Source organism: Heliangelus exortis, chromosome 3 (genome assembly GCF_036169615.1).
Source record: "Heliangelus exortis chromosome 3, bHelExo1.hap1, whole genome shotgun sequence".
Classification (NCBI taxonomy): Eukaryota; Metazoa; Chordata; class Aves; order Apodiformes; family Trochilidae; genus Heliangelus; species Heliangelus exortis.
Window position 1 is genome coordinate 588733 of NC_092424.1, and position 14879 is coordinate 603611.

The window sequence follows — 14879 nt, forward strand, 5'->3', positions numbered from 1 at the left end:
CGGGCCACTGCTGCCCCACGCCTAAAACTGGAGCCGGGAATTGGGTTTCATTTTTTTTTTTTTTAAATTATTTAAAATTCAAATGTCTGATGTTCTTAACTTGAACAAATGATATTTTAAAAAAATATATCAGGCTCCAACATCTGCAGATTATGATTTGCATTTTGAAATTGGCTGCTTGAATTGAACAAGGATGAATACTGTCACTCTTCTTTTATTCCCTGAGTTTATTTAATGAAATGCTAGAGGTCAACCCTTTGTCCTTAAATTAGTTACTATAAAAATCTTTTTGTACTTTTCTGCTTGTTATGATGTCTTCTAAGCAGAAGAAAAGGTTGCCATTAATTATGTCTTTGTTGAATATGGATATCTATTCATAGTTAGTTAAACAGTTTCAAACAAAATTAGCATTGAGTAACTCTAAGGCCAGCTTTAGGTTGGTTATCAAGAATTTTTTGCTAAGAGAATGCTCTTCTGCAAGTGTGCATTATCTAATATATTCAGCTTTCAGTTGCTAATTTTTTTTTCCAGATGAAGATGGGCTTAATTGAGGTTGTGCTTTTAAGTTTGTAGAGCTCTTCAGCATCTCATACAAAAGCATCTAGAGGCTTTTCATTTGTCTTGAGTATGTTTTAGATGTACAAATATTATTTACTTTAAACTCTAAATCAAAAGGCGCACTGTAACTATTTTAAATAAAACATTATTCTCTGCTGAAATATATATAAATTCAAAGAGGGACTTTTTTTCATTATCACTTAATTTATTTGAAAGAGCCGCTATTAGCAAATTTTAGGATAATATTGAAATAGCAGTTTAGTAGCTGGTCTCAAACAGCCGTTTAGTAATTTCCTTGTCAGAGATAGAGGACGTATATTAGCGTTAAGATACAGCTCCAGTTTCATGTCTAACTCTTAGCTAAGTGCCATTTTGAATAGGGCTTTAAAGATTAAACCGGGTTAGTTTTTAGAGAGGTCTGAGCGCGGTGATCCAGCGGGATGTTTGCCCAGGCGCCGCGCTGGGTGGTTCTCCTTTGTGCGGGGGTTCGGGTTCTTTTCTCTGCCGGGCTCAGCCGGTGCTGCCAGCTGCACTTTCCGGGGCAGCTCTGGGGGCAGGGGTTGCTTTTGGGGGGCAGCGAGGGGCTGCGGGGCAGGTGCAGCCTCCCCCATCGAGCCCTGGGTGCCCCTCACCGGGGGGCACCTCCTGACCCCCCCCCGGGTTGGGGTCCACCGCCTGCCCCCTGCCCCAAAAACCTGGCAGAAAAGGCTCTTAACCCCAGGAAGGTTCCTCAGCGGCCCCCAAGGAAGGGAACCACCAGGGTGCTGTGCCGGGCACCCAGGTGCTGAGGCTGGGGGGCAGCCCCCCTGGCCCTCACCCCCTGGTTTTTGAGGGGCTGTATGGACCGGCATCCCCGGGCCAGCGTTAGTCCCTGGTCCTCGGTCCCCACGCCAGACAATAACGCCCTGGGTGTTTGGGGATGAGGAGGGAATGGAGAGAGGAGGAAAAGCTGCGAGTTAAAAAAAAAAAAAAAAAAAAAAAAAAAAAGCTAATTAGGAAAAGTAGTAAGAAAATATAAATGTGGTAGTCGAGGATTAGTCCTGGTTGTTGGAAATGCAAATGAGCTCCATGCTCGCTCCCAACATCCTTTTTCTTTTTTTTTTTTTTTTCTAAGCTTGTATTTCAGAAAGGAATTTTCTCTCCTTTTTTTCTCCCTTTGCCTCCTCCTCAGTGCATCAGCACTGCTTTCCCAGCAGCATTAAATATTCTCGGAGATGAGCCTGTAACCTTGTAATGCTTTTAGGTATAATATACATATTTTTTTAATTTTAAATGCTAGCTCATAATGACATTGTGAAGTAGGGATCCCGAGTCAGCCTTATTATCATGGTGTCTCCTTGAGCTGAACCTCTGAGAAATGTGAAGGGGAGACCTTTTGGAATGAACAAATCCTTTAGCTGCCTATAATTATTTATTAAAATAGGCGACTGGGATAAAGGCCGGGGGGGGAGGAGCAGCATTCCTTTCTCTGTGCATCCCTCCGTGCGGGCAGCAGGAGCTGTGCACACCCGGACACCGAGCAAAGAGAATTCGTGCAAGCCCGGTGTTTCAGAAAATGTGCAGGAAGGAAAGGGAAAACATGAACAGGTGATGGGTGTTCTCATGAGCCCAAAGGACAATTTGCGTCCTGAGCGCTGAGGAAGCAGCCCCGGCCGCTGGGGCGAGGGTTTCTGGGAGGAATGCAGCTCTGTACCTGTGCTCCCAGCTCCGGGGAAAAGGGAAAACAAGGATGGGATCAGTGTTTGCCCCACAGTGCATCAGGGATGGAAGAGAAACCAAAACCACATCTGCTGGGCTGGGTGAAAACAAAACAAAACAAAACAACAAAACCCAAACCAAACCAACCCCAACCAACTAACCTGGCTGTCATTTTATTTAATGAATTGCTGTAGATTTGTCTAACTTCACTGCTCGGCCAAAGCAGCACATGTGGGCTTTGTGCTGTGGAGTATTACACAGGCAGCATAACCCTCTCGCTATACCTTGAGAAATTTTATAAATTTAGCAAGCTATTAAAAAAAAGAAAAAAAAAAAAAAAAAAGAAAAAAGAAAAAAAAATCTTCGGGGTCAACTTTCCACTTGTGCCTCTAGCTCTCGAACAAGTACTTTTATGGTTTCCTCTAATATATAGGATTTATCTGCAGCTCTGTGAAGAGCTTTCAAATTTAATCCAGCGTTGAAGTAGTAATTTGTTGCTCGCGCTTTCTCTCAGGCTTTTCTTTTAACTTTCCCGGGACGCAGGCTCTTTGTGCGGGCTAATCTGGGACACACAATGCCAATCTGCTCGGGGTATCTCGGGTGTGCACCTCAGATGTCCTCCAAACACGAGGAGTGAGGGTCGGTGCTGATGGGAGCTGTGGGGGGCTCGGGGGGGCTGCAGCCAGCGCGGTTCCTCCCGCACCGCGTTGTGCCCGGGACTCGGCTCTGAGCTCCTTCACCTGTGTGCACCGAGATGCTGGGACACAGAATTCATAGGAGCCCCTGCAGATTCCCTGGGAAGGCTGTGATTTTTCCTCACTCCATTTGGATACACATTTTTCTAATAATTTTAAATACTCATTTTATCACACATTTTGTTGTTCGTTTGTTTTTTTTATTTCCTAGAGGAGGCAGCGGTATGGGTTCTGGTTTTAAATTATTTTTTTTTCCGAGAGGAAAATCCTGCTAATAGAAAAGGATTTTTTACCAACTGCTTATTTTAATTGAAGCATACACAATTTAAAAAATAATTTTTAAAGTGAGACTTTCATCATCCTGCTTTACAGATGTGCCTCTTTCTCCGTTTTTATTAAAAGTGGTATTTTTTATGCCAGATGATTAGTGAATATTTTATTCCATACACAAAACCATATTTGGGTTATGTTTAGACACAGTGTAAGCATGTGAAATAATGCACAACAGATATTAAGTAGTCCCTCATAAATAAAGATACTGAAGGCACGATATTAAACACGGGAGTAGCTCTGCCCGCTCCCTGTTATCAGGGACATTTCTGAACTCGACCGGTATCAGGTGGTGACTGGGAGCCATGGCTCAGGTGAGAGATGTTGGGGTACCTACAGGAATTGTAGCTGTGCTTTCTGTTGTTGTCTGTGGGGGAGAAGGAGTCCCTCTCACACACTGCAGATCTGCTCCATCAGCATCTCCTGCTGTCAGGAATCTGCTCTGGGGAGCCCCGTGCCCCCGGCTCTTACCCTGCTCCCTGCCACAGGGACCATCACCGTCCCCTCCTGCCTCTCCCTGCCGGCTCCCCTGGCACAGCCCCGCTAACTCACTAATTACAGCCCAAACCCCACACTCCCGGGAGGACGAGCCGTGGCCCAGGAAGGTTTTTGAGTCAGGAATCAGGGAGGTGGCAGGTAGGGCAGCACGTGTGCCGGGGCTCTGCAGGGCTGATTTAGTGAATATGAGAACATGTTTTGTGCTCCATTGTTTAGACTCAAGAAGGCATAAAATCTTTAACATCTATTTATCATGTAGCTATTTTAATGTAAACATTTGTCTGTTTGGATGAAGTGTTTTCATTATTAAGCTAATTTCCACATGTTTCAGATAGACTGATGAGTTCGAAGCAGAGCACTTGCTGATGAGAAACGAAATTCTGCCTCGGCTCAGCCTGCTGTCAGATACATCTTCATTAGTTTTTGTCATTCACCGATGGCAAATGCTCTATAAATGAGATGACGATCAGGTCCGCCTTGATAACTTGCCTTATCTCATTAGTTTTCACATCAAAGTTAATCAGCAATGTGAATTGTAATTGCTGGAAGAGACAATGCAATAGATCACTCGGCCTTTTTTTTCTGTATGGCATCTTGAAACATCAGCAGGCTGGTGTGAGTAGATAGGCTCAGAAAGAAAATGATGTGGAAAGCATAATAAGCAAGCTGCTCAGAATTAATGAGCTTACCCAATAAGAAAAGAATAACCAATCAATGTGAGTTGGGCAAATATAATTTAGGAATAATTGCTTGATTGGTTGTCTATAGTAGACTGATTTGACCACACACAAGGATTAAGAATTAAGATGTCAAGGCAAAAAAATAATTTGGCAACTGAGGGCATGTAATTTTTTGTTTCCTTCCCTTTATGACTGAAAGTGATTGCTGTTTGATATGTTATTCCCCAAGAATGAAAACATTAGATAGATGCACGCTAGTGGGTGGATTATTGGGTTGGGGATTTTTTGTTTTGTTTTGTTGTTTTTTTTTTCCTTTATGCTTCTTATATAATACAAGCTCTTTCAAACCTCGGCAGGGATATTTCAGTACGGGACATTGAAAATGAATAGTGGAAAAAAAAAAAAAACCAACCAAACAACCAAAACCCCAAATGTTTTTATTTGTAAGCGTTGCATCGAAAAGAGCTGCAAGTTGGAAGGTGCTGTGCACACCACGCTTCTTTCTGGCCAAAGGAGGTGCCCGGGTGTTTGCAGAGCCCAGCCACAGCGAGGTCCAAATCTGAAATGCCATCCTTGCCGTGCTCATGCTCGCAGCAGAGCTTTCCCCCCAGCCACTAGCCAATTAGTAAAGAACCCTTATATTCTTCTATCTAAACTACGGGGAAGGTTCAGCCAGAAGGTAAATTTGCTTTGATCTACATTACACCTAATTGAGTCGCCACCAATGTCTCTATCCCAACATCAAGAAATGTGAAAATGTTAGATTATTTCACTGGGGATTAAACCTAATTTTCGCGTGTTCTGCATTAACCTATTAGGCTGCCTCATCTGCATTGCTAATGCGGCTCAGGCAGCTGTCACCGCTAAAGAAAAACATGATCATGCAATCCTTGAATGAATGATTCCAGCTCTGATTAGTGTTAGTGAAGTTAGCTGAGCCCTGGTGATAAGGCAGGAAAATTCCCAGGTTGCCAATAGCTTTGAAAATTATCAGACTGTGGGCAAAAATGTACCTCGCGGCTCGCGGGCCTCCCTCCAAAGGCCACATTATTTAAGGCCGTCTATTTTCGGCTGCTCGCATAAACGTGTTGGCGGCCTTGGAGGGGCTGCTGCCAGGGGTAGGTATTAAAATGCTAATGGCAAACAACCTGAGGCAGCCCGGCCTGGCAAGAGGGAGGTTTTTCCCTGCCCGGGTGCATCTTTGGGGTTTAAATGCTGTTTCCAGAGGGTGCCGGGTGGGCTCCAGGCAGGGGAAGGGGCTCGGGGGGTGGGATCGGGGACCTGCTGCAGCCCCCGGGCCAGCCTGGACCCCAGCTCTGCCCCTGCCACCCTGCTCTTTGTTTGCAGGGCGATGGGCACCGCCGTCGGCTCCAGCCCTTCCTTATTTCTCTCTGTCTGTCAGATTTAAATAGTGGGGGGGGAGGAAAAAAAGCAACAATGACACATCCCCTTGAGATGGGAGAAATTTAGGACTGAGTTAGCCTCCTAGCAATAGAGCCAGGAGCCAATTTAATCCGATTAGTGCCTGCCAACAATAGATGCTCCTAGCCCATTGTGGACAGAAGCTTTCACTTTATTTGTTTCTATTAGCCAAGAATCCCAGATATCGGGAAAGTGGAATCTTGCCCCACCAGATCGCTCAGACAAAAAAACAAATTGAGGAAAATAGTCTAATGTGTCAATATTTATCTTCTGGCCCTTAATTGTCTGCGGAGAGGACTTGTTGAGTGCACAAAGTTTGCAGCTCCTGTTTATCTGTGTGCTCTTGATTCTCCCCATTGTGTGGCTCCAGTGGTGGCTGCTCAGGAGTGATGGTGTTGAAGGAGGGCAGGAGCAGCAGAGGCATCACAGAGGCATTGCAATGGAAAAGGACCTGCAGCTGTCTGCAAGTCAAACTGCAACGCTTGATAGAAAGTGTAAAAGGGCTTTAGGCTGATATATATAAAAATTTAAATAAATTTACAGTTCTTTTGTGAATACACTTACTTCAGGCTTAGGCAGAGGCTCATTCCTGTCAAATTTGATAGCAAGAAACTCACTTAAAAATAATTTTGGATGCATTCTCCTTTTTGCCAGTCCAAAGCCTGCCGTGGCATTGATATTAACAACCATCATCAGCATTAATGGGCATGGCTGGTGGCTCCCCTCCTGACGGGTGTGCCTGTGGCATCCCTTGGACCAGGAAATGCTGCACCTGGGCTCCGAGGCATGGGAGGGCTGGGCTGGCTGCTGCCCTCCTTTCAGCAGCAAGACACAGCTCCAGGACACAGGCTGGGAAGGGCTTCCTCATCCCAGGGGCTGTGAGTACCCACCAGAGGCTCCACCCCGGGGTCACGGGGGACAGCCCCGTGGCCCTGCTGGGTGCTGGGTTGGGATTCTAACACCACAGGCATGGGATGTTGTCCTTTCATCCCTCCCAGCCTGATCCCACTGACAGGCACCCCGACACGTGAAACAGCAGCCCCCCTGCCACGTGGAAAGCATCCATGTCTGAGGGGTGATTTAAAAGCAAGCACTGTTCTGGATGGTGGTGATTCAACCGTGATGCTCATGTGGCTTCACTGGAGTGGAGTTTTGCAGAATTAAAAGAAGGGACTGGATTGTTGTGTTAGATACAGTTAAAAGCTTTATAAAACTTTATTGTTCCGGCAGTCAACCAGCCAGAAATCTCTTCCAAGGGTCTTATTTTATAATTATTCCCTATGAAATCTGTTACAGCTTGCTCCTGAAGCCTGTCCTGGCAGGTGCTCTCACAGGTGGGACATCACCCCTGCTGTCTCCCAGGCAGAGCTGTACTTCGGGGTCTCCTCAGGGTATTCCCCAAGAGGCAGCAGTGCCAGTGTTGAAGCACAGCCCCAGGGCCTGGGACAGAGCAATCCTGACTGCAGAGTGAGGAACAGCTCAGAAATTGGCACAACGAGGGCTTCAGTAAAACCAAGGGCAGAAGGAGGAGAGGGACACAGGGCACTGGCAGCCCTCCTCTGCCCCACGGGGCCTCCCTGGGGTCCTGGCCATGAAGAATGTGCTGAACTGCAATTTGGAGAAGTGTGTTTTACCATCACAGGCTCCTTGGGTAGCTGCAGCTGGGAATGCCATCCTTCTGACCCAAACCCTTTAAGGCAGTCATTGATTCTGCAGGCAGAGGGTGAATTTTCCTGCAGGGGTGAGGGCAGGGGTGTCTGTGTTGGTGGGTGGGTTGGCACCTTTCCCTCTCCTCCCTGGGTGGATGCTGTCCCGTGGGCCAAAGCCCTGCCTGGAGAAGAAGGATCAGGGTGAATTATTCCCCATAGATACCCCAGAAAAAAATCCCCAGAGGCAGGTGTTCTTATCCAAAATGGGTGTTTTGTTCCCACCTTGGTTATGGTGATTGACTTCAGGTCTTGACTGGGCAGACTTGGGAAGAGCTGCAGTGATTCTAGAGGATGTGTCCACATGCAGAATATTCTGGAACAGATATTTCACTTTAAATTCATGCTCTGTCTTATTCCAGAATATTTTCCCTGTGTAGAGGAGCACTTAGCTGGGGTCTCTGCTTGCTGCCGTGCTAGTGATAAGATGGATTGGCTGATCTAATAGGTCTTTTCAATCGCTGATTTTGAAAGGTAAGATTGGGAAATTAATTTCAGAAAGGTCAAAACAGAGCAAGGCTATCCCGCTGCTGTGTGATGGATCCTATTTTTTTTAAATCTATCTATTGAAAAAAAGGTTAGTTATTCAGCATCCTGGAAAAAAAAAAAAAAAAAAAAAAAAAAAGAAAAGAAAAAAGGAAAAAGAAAAAGAAATAAATAAACCAAGCAGTGGGAATACAAAAAAGTGTATAGATCTGCTGACCCATCTGCAATCTTCAGTTAATGAAAATGCTGGGGAGCTGGAGTGGTGAGAGGCTGCCGAGGCGGCGGGCGCTGACCCCGGGGCTGAGGGGAGTGGGATGCTCCCAGCCCGACCCCCAGGGACCATCACACGTGCCTGATGGGGGGCACTGGGGGGCAGTTTGAGGGGGCTTAGAAGAAATGCTCAGCAAATCCCAGTGGTCATAACTGAAAATCCAGCTTGAGGCATAGGGGTGTCAGAGACGGTCAGGAGACATTCTGGGTTCACTCAGGTCATGGAGTGGTTTTTGGGAGTTTTTTCATATGTTTGTGGAGAGCTGGTCATGTTTTTCAGTGAGAAAAGAAGAAGAAAGCACAAAAAAAAAGGGGGGGTAAACAAAATACAAAGGCTTCACATAGGTATTTCCCTTCTTTTTATTTGTCTTCTTCCAACGCACAAGCCAAACAGTAAAATTAGAAACAACTTGTTTCATTTTTTATAAAACCAGGAAAACACGGGGAGAGAAGATGGGCCACTTGACGGGCCAAATACTTAATTGAAAAGAGAATGGATTTTGTTAATTTGCTTTTTTACCTTTTTGCCTCTCCACTGGTACAGTCAGTAAACTGCTTCCTCTGCCCACTGCTCTTCTGCAGAATGTGTTGTTGTGGTTTTTGGAGGCAGGGAGAAAGTAATAATTTTTGGCATCACTGATTAAAGCCCTGTCCCATCCTAACTACACTTTGTAGGTTATTCTGTGCCTCCATGCTGGTGGCTGTGCAGCCCTGTGGGTGGCTCTGGGCTCAAAAACCCACCCGCAGCAGTCTCATTAACACACTCATCTCAGGTTTAATTCACCCTTAGCCTGTGGAGCCAACTTTGAAGCTCACTCTTTACAGACAGATATCAAACTCAGATATATCTGGGGGTGTACCCAACAGCAGCACATTTCCCACCTGCTACTGAAGCTCTCCAGCTCTTGCTTGTGCACTTCCCTGGTGCTTTCTGCACAAAAACAGTGCAGCAAAACACAGGGAAAATCAGCTATCTCCAGTTGAGGATTATGTTAACAAGTTCAGCAATAAATGACAATTATTAGTCAATATATACAAATGGCTTAATTCTTTTAACACACCAGGCAGTGCTGGAGATAAAGTATAACTTGGGAAATTGGTCACATATTTCATTCTGTACAGAGGATGTGAAGAAAAAGTGTCAGAGCAAGCAAACACATCTGGCTCATTAACGTGATTATCTTTTCCCGGTAAAGAATCTCAAGCAGATTTGAATGGACACCAGAGCATCTCTATAAATCAGATTTAGCTCCCCACAGCAGTGCTGGGGAAGCTGCCAGGCATCAGCCAACCTCTCCTTTGCATCATTTCTGTCACTGCTAATTCAAAAAACATTGGAACAATTCACATGTGAAGATGTTTCCATAGTCCCAAATACATCCTGCTTCCCAAACCTGATGCTGGCATTGGGAGTGGATTAATCTTCTGGCATCCAGTAAGAAATAGGAACTTAACTCTCTGTAAGCAGAAAAAATAGGTATCTTACTGGATTAGATAGAGGAATCTGCCAGCAGGGAAGGATGAGGGCACATGTGTGTCTGGTGTAAGGCTGGGGGTATTGGGTTGAGGCTGGAGGGAAGGCTCCTGGCAACCCCTGGGGTGTGGGGTGCCTGTGGCCTGGGAGGCCTCTGGGGCTGGGGATGTTTTGCTGTGAACAGCTACTCAGGTAGCTGCAGCCCTGCAGGCTTTTAGGTGTCTCTGGTAGAGATGTGTGAGTGGTCCCTTGGCAGGGAGGAGATGGCAGAGCCACCAGGTCCCAGTGTCCTGCAGGGACTTGTCACACAGCAGCTTTCCTGCAGGATGACCTCTCCCTGGGAGCTGTGCCTTCCCCCCTTGCATCAGGGCTGAGATATGGAAGGGGATGTACTTGGTGTGTAACACAGCAAGGTTGCTCATCTGAAAAATCATTAACAAGTCTTCTATTATCTGTGATCCATGTGAGTGTCTCCCTCTGCAGAGTAGCATCCAGCCAGATCCCATCAGTTCACACAGCACCAACAGAAGATGTTTAGTATGGTCATGAGTGATAAAAAACAAATTCAGCTCCATGGCTTGGGACAGTGTCTTGCTGTATGAGTGAAACCAGACCTGGCCTTGAAAATCTACTTTTTAGAAGGGAGCTGTTGGAACAAGGGCACAGCCAGGTGGAGGGAAGTGGCTGGTTTTGGACTGGTGGGGGGTGCTTGGGGATGCTGGTCTGACCATGGCACAACCCCCAGGGGTTAATGGACACCCACCCATCAGCTCCCTGGTTAATTACAGCCCGTCCTTCACCTGCAGCCTGCTGGGAAAGCTGCACTCAGCTGTGACTACTGGGAAAATCTCAGGGTTTCTGCAGGTAGGATTATTGTTTGCATAAAAGAAGAACACTGTTATTCCTCAGAGCACTTGGCTTTAGATTATCTTCTGTTTGAAATTTTTCAAGCACAAGCATTAGCTGAAGCCTGGCTGAGAGGAGGTGCTGCAGGCTGGAGGCAGGATGCTGCTTTCAGCTGGATCAGAGATGTTGACTCTTCACCAGCCTGAGTGGGACTCGATCCTCCCTCGCTGCAGAGGCAGGGCCAGCACTGGCAGAAGGCAGAATTTTTCTAGTGTTTTCTGTCCTTGGATGGTTTTTAAAAAGCCTTTATGTGATACACAAGCTGAGCAGAGTTCCTGTGTCTTGCAATTTGTTCCTGTAACTTTCCTGGGAGTTTTCCTGAGTTTCCTTTCCCTCCCTGCTCCCTCCCACACCTGCGGGAAGACCTCAGTGTGTCTGTCAGTGGAGAGCCACAAAGGGCTTCATGTCACTCCAGGCTTTGTTTGTTGTCTCACAGGGCTGTGGATGCAGCCACTGCTTAAACATAACCTTTATGTACTAATTGGAGTTTATTGTTATTGTTTATATAACAATTTTACATTAAATGTGCACTGGTGGTAAATTTGCCTGAGGAAAAGGGCAGGCAGAGCTCTTCCCACAGGGACTGTCCCCTTGCCTGCTCCATCCCAGCTGTGGCAGTGTTCCATGCTGGCTGTCCCACCTCCATGGGGCCTTTGAACTTCTCCCAGGTGGCAATGGGCAAGATGCCACAAATGTTGTAAAAGATCCAGCCCCGAGTGATTTGCACCATGGCAGTCCTGAGCCCTTTCTCTCTGTGTGGGAATGGATGGAGCTGCAGCCTGTGGGTCCCCTCCACCCTCGGGGCGTGCAATTCACTGGCTTCTGGGAGGTGGTGTCTGGGACAGATCCCAGGGACAGCCCCTGGGGAACCGGGGGAAGTTGGGTGTGTTCCTTGGGCGAGGGTGGGAGGTGTTCCCGGGAGCACTGGGAATGGCTCCAAACCTCAGTTAAATAGGGAGCTGGGGGGAGGGAGTGGGGAACATTTATTAACATCTAATCCTGTTAAGATTTTCTACACCATATGTCTGAGCAAGGGAACATGTGAAATGTGTACTAATTACTCCTGCCTGTGTCATGTGTGTATATTTCATATGCAGTCCCTGACCTTTTTGTTAATAACTTCACATTATATTCATTGACCTGAAACAAATTGAATTCAGTGGCACTCACTCAAGAATTGAATTACATAGTCTTCTTAATTGGTCTCTTATTTAAATGTGGAAAAGTAACAGTTTACCACCTGTAATTTTTTTTTTTCCTTAAGAAATGCTTGTAGAGAGCGCGTGTGTGGGGGTCGTGGTCGGGGAGGAGTTATCATGGAAAGCCTGAACCTAAGAAAAAACCCAAACAAACAAAGTTTTGTCCCTCCCAAGCAAAACCACTTGTAAAAGTCTGTAAAGGCACCGGAATGCTCTCCCCTCCTCTGGAGAAAGGGCAGTGCTGAGAGTCCCTCCCCGGGGCAGCATCTCCCCATCCCGGAGCTGCTGGTCCCATCCTCAGCCAGTTCCCACCCCCTCCTCAGCACGGGAGGCCAAGGTGTGGAGCTGTGGGGTGCCTCAGCCCCCTGGGAACGCCAACCCACGGGGGGATCCTCACCCACCACTGAGGAGAGAGGCTGGGATTTCTGCTTTGCTTTTATTCTTCCACTGCTGAGTTAATTACCAAAGCTGCAAAGAGGCGACTTACTCTTTACTTACTATATTTAACTTAAAAATGCAAATGTTATTAGTGTCCCGATCATTGATAAGAGTGCCTTTGTGCCATGCTTTAACCTCTATTAGGGGGGATTACGAGAACGTATCCACATTGGCATTTTCTAAGTGTCACTATGACAGCACTTGCTGCACAAATGCCTGGCTGTCACACTGAGGTTTATCACTCGGTTTTTTCCTCCGAATGCAGACTAATAAGCCCAGAAATTACAATTGCCTCCCTGCCGAATCTGTGATAGGCGGAAATAATGATATCAGTGCCCTGCTAATCTCCTTGCCTCCGCGCTTGGCACCATCCTATTGAGTCACCTGTCACACGCCGCTTTGATGAGGCGAATTCAATCTCTCAGCTATAATGACAATGGAGCCATTTTAATGTTTGGAAATGATTATGTGAAGGTTTCTCTTTGCTCTGTCTTGGCAAGCAAACCAGGTCAGTGTTCAGGCTGTGCCTCCCGCCGCCGCTAACGACTTGGAAGGAGCCGGGCTGTATTAAGTGAATATGCCAAGTTATTACACAGGAGATGCTGAAGGCAGCTTCGTGGGGGGAGACTTTTTATTTCCCTTCCCACAGCAAAGCGTGAGCCTGAGAAGATGCTTTATGCCTCTGAACATCTCCCACGCCTGCAGCAGCATCCCCGGCTGTGTGCACCCACCTTGCAGCACCCCTAGGTTATCCCTGATATCCTCATTGATCCATTCGCTTTTCCAGCACCTGTCCTGAGGCTGCTGCTCCAGGAGGGGTGGGTGATCTGCTGCCTGTGTCCCCTGCACCGTGCAGGGAACTGTCGTTAAGTTGCTGGTGCTGGAGGGCAGAGCTGGGCTGGCTGCTGAATCTGCTGGCAGGAAAAAGAAAAACATTCCAGCTCTTGGAGGGGGTTTCAGCTGTGCTGCTGGGCAGGAGCTAGGCTGGTTCTTACCTTTATTATGGGATGGTTCCCATAGGATGGGGCTGGAGCAGGGCATGTGGCTGGGGGCTCTTCAGGTGCTCCCAGGCAAATCAAATCATGCACGAAAGGGCCATCACCTGGGGGCTCAGATTTTCTTTAAAAATTCAAGCTCAGAGCCACTTCCCTGTCCTTGGACTGTGATCTGGCACAAACTACAAAGACATGAAACAGGTAGGAACAGCCCTTTCTGCCCAGCCCAGGGCATGCAGAAGGTACTGGTGACTCTGTGTGGGCTCTACAGGCTGCAGGGAGCTGAGGGTCTGTCTGGCTTAAAAACCAAGCACCAAAACCTGTTGGAAGACATGGTGAATCCCTCTGGTCTGCTTGTCTGTTGGGTTTATAAAGGGTTGGTGGAGTGCTCTGCTGGCAGAGGGGTGGTGGGAGACAGAGACCTGAGGAGGGGGTCAGCAATGGGCAGAGTCCCAGGAGGGATGGGGTGTCACATGTGTGGTTCCTACCAGGGTGTTGATTTCTCTTGCTTTTGTGGGAGAGAAACTGGATTTCTTCTGTGTCTCTGATGCCAGTGGTCTCTGAAACCAGGTCTCATCTTAGCCTTTAAATATGAGCTGAAACACTTTTTTGTTTATTTTAAAGTAAAAGAAAAACATCTAAATTTCTTCAAGCTGTTGGAGGTCTCAAACCCATGGGGAGTGTATCTCCAGACTAAATGAAGGTGTGAAGTCATCGTGGAGAGCACAGGGTCTGCTGGAGCCCACAAAGCTTCCCCAGCTCCCAGCCCATCCTCCAGCATCAGGGTGGGGTGTAAGGGGGGGGTGCACCCATGGGCTGGGGGCTTCTACTCCTCATCCTCCTGCTGGGTTATTAGTGTTTATTAATATGACAATAATTTTCTGGGATCTTGACCAACTCTTTATAAGGGGGGAAATAAAGAAGTGGAATTTCAGATGTCAAGCTTTTATTAAGGAAAGTGTTCAAGGCCAACTCTGGATGGGTATTACAGGCTGCTTTCACTCTGCTCTTCAGTTTATGAAAAGCAATTGTTTGGCTGTATAGAGAGTACAGAGCAGAATCAAATTGACCTGCGTGCTACAGAAAGTAGCACTGAGCCCATTTAACTAAGGGTCCTTTGAAAGAAATCTTTTTTATTATAGATGAGTGCTGAAATTATTTCAAGGAAGTGATTATCTGTCTAATAATTTTAAATGCGTGAGTGACTTCCAGCTAGAAAATTAAGGCAGCTGATTTGGAGATAGGCTGAAGGCATGGCAGGCAGCTCAGGGGCTTGGGGCCCTTCCCCCAGTCCTTGTTTTTGGGGATGGTCCTGGTAGAAGCCTGGCCCTGTGGTGTCAGCCTGGTGGGGATGGGTGCTCAGGTGGGATGGGTGCTCAGACAAGGTGGATCCTTGGATGAGATGGGTGCATGGCTGTGACAGTTGCTTGGATGAGATGGATGCTCAGCTAAGATGGTTGCATAGGTGGGATGGACCTTCAAGTGGGATGGATGCTTGGACAGGATGGATGCTCAGATGGGATG

At 47.0% G+C, this 14879-nt stretch overlaps 1 protein-coding gene across 26 annotated transcripts in view; it reads left to right on the forward strand.

Moving 5' to 3' along the window:
• The window catches only part of LOC139793872 (uncharacterized), a 70988-nt gene that overhangs the window by 31167 nt on the left and 24942 nt on the right, over positions 1 to 14879 (forward strand). Inside the window, exon 3 of one of the 26 annotated variants that reach the window (XR_011724851.1) lies at positions 532 to 710. The exons of the other annotated variants lie outside the window; for them this stretch is intronic. The gene's annotated coding sequence lies outside the window, so the exon portion shown is untranslated. Of the gene's footprint in view, positions 1 to 531; positions 711 to 14879 lie in introns of those variants that run through there. 26 annotated transcript variants of the gene reach the window in all.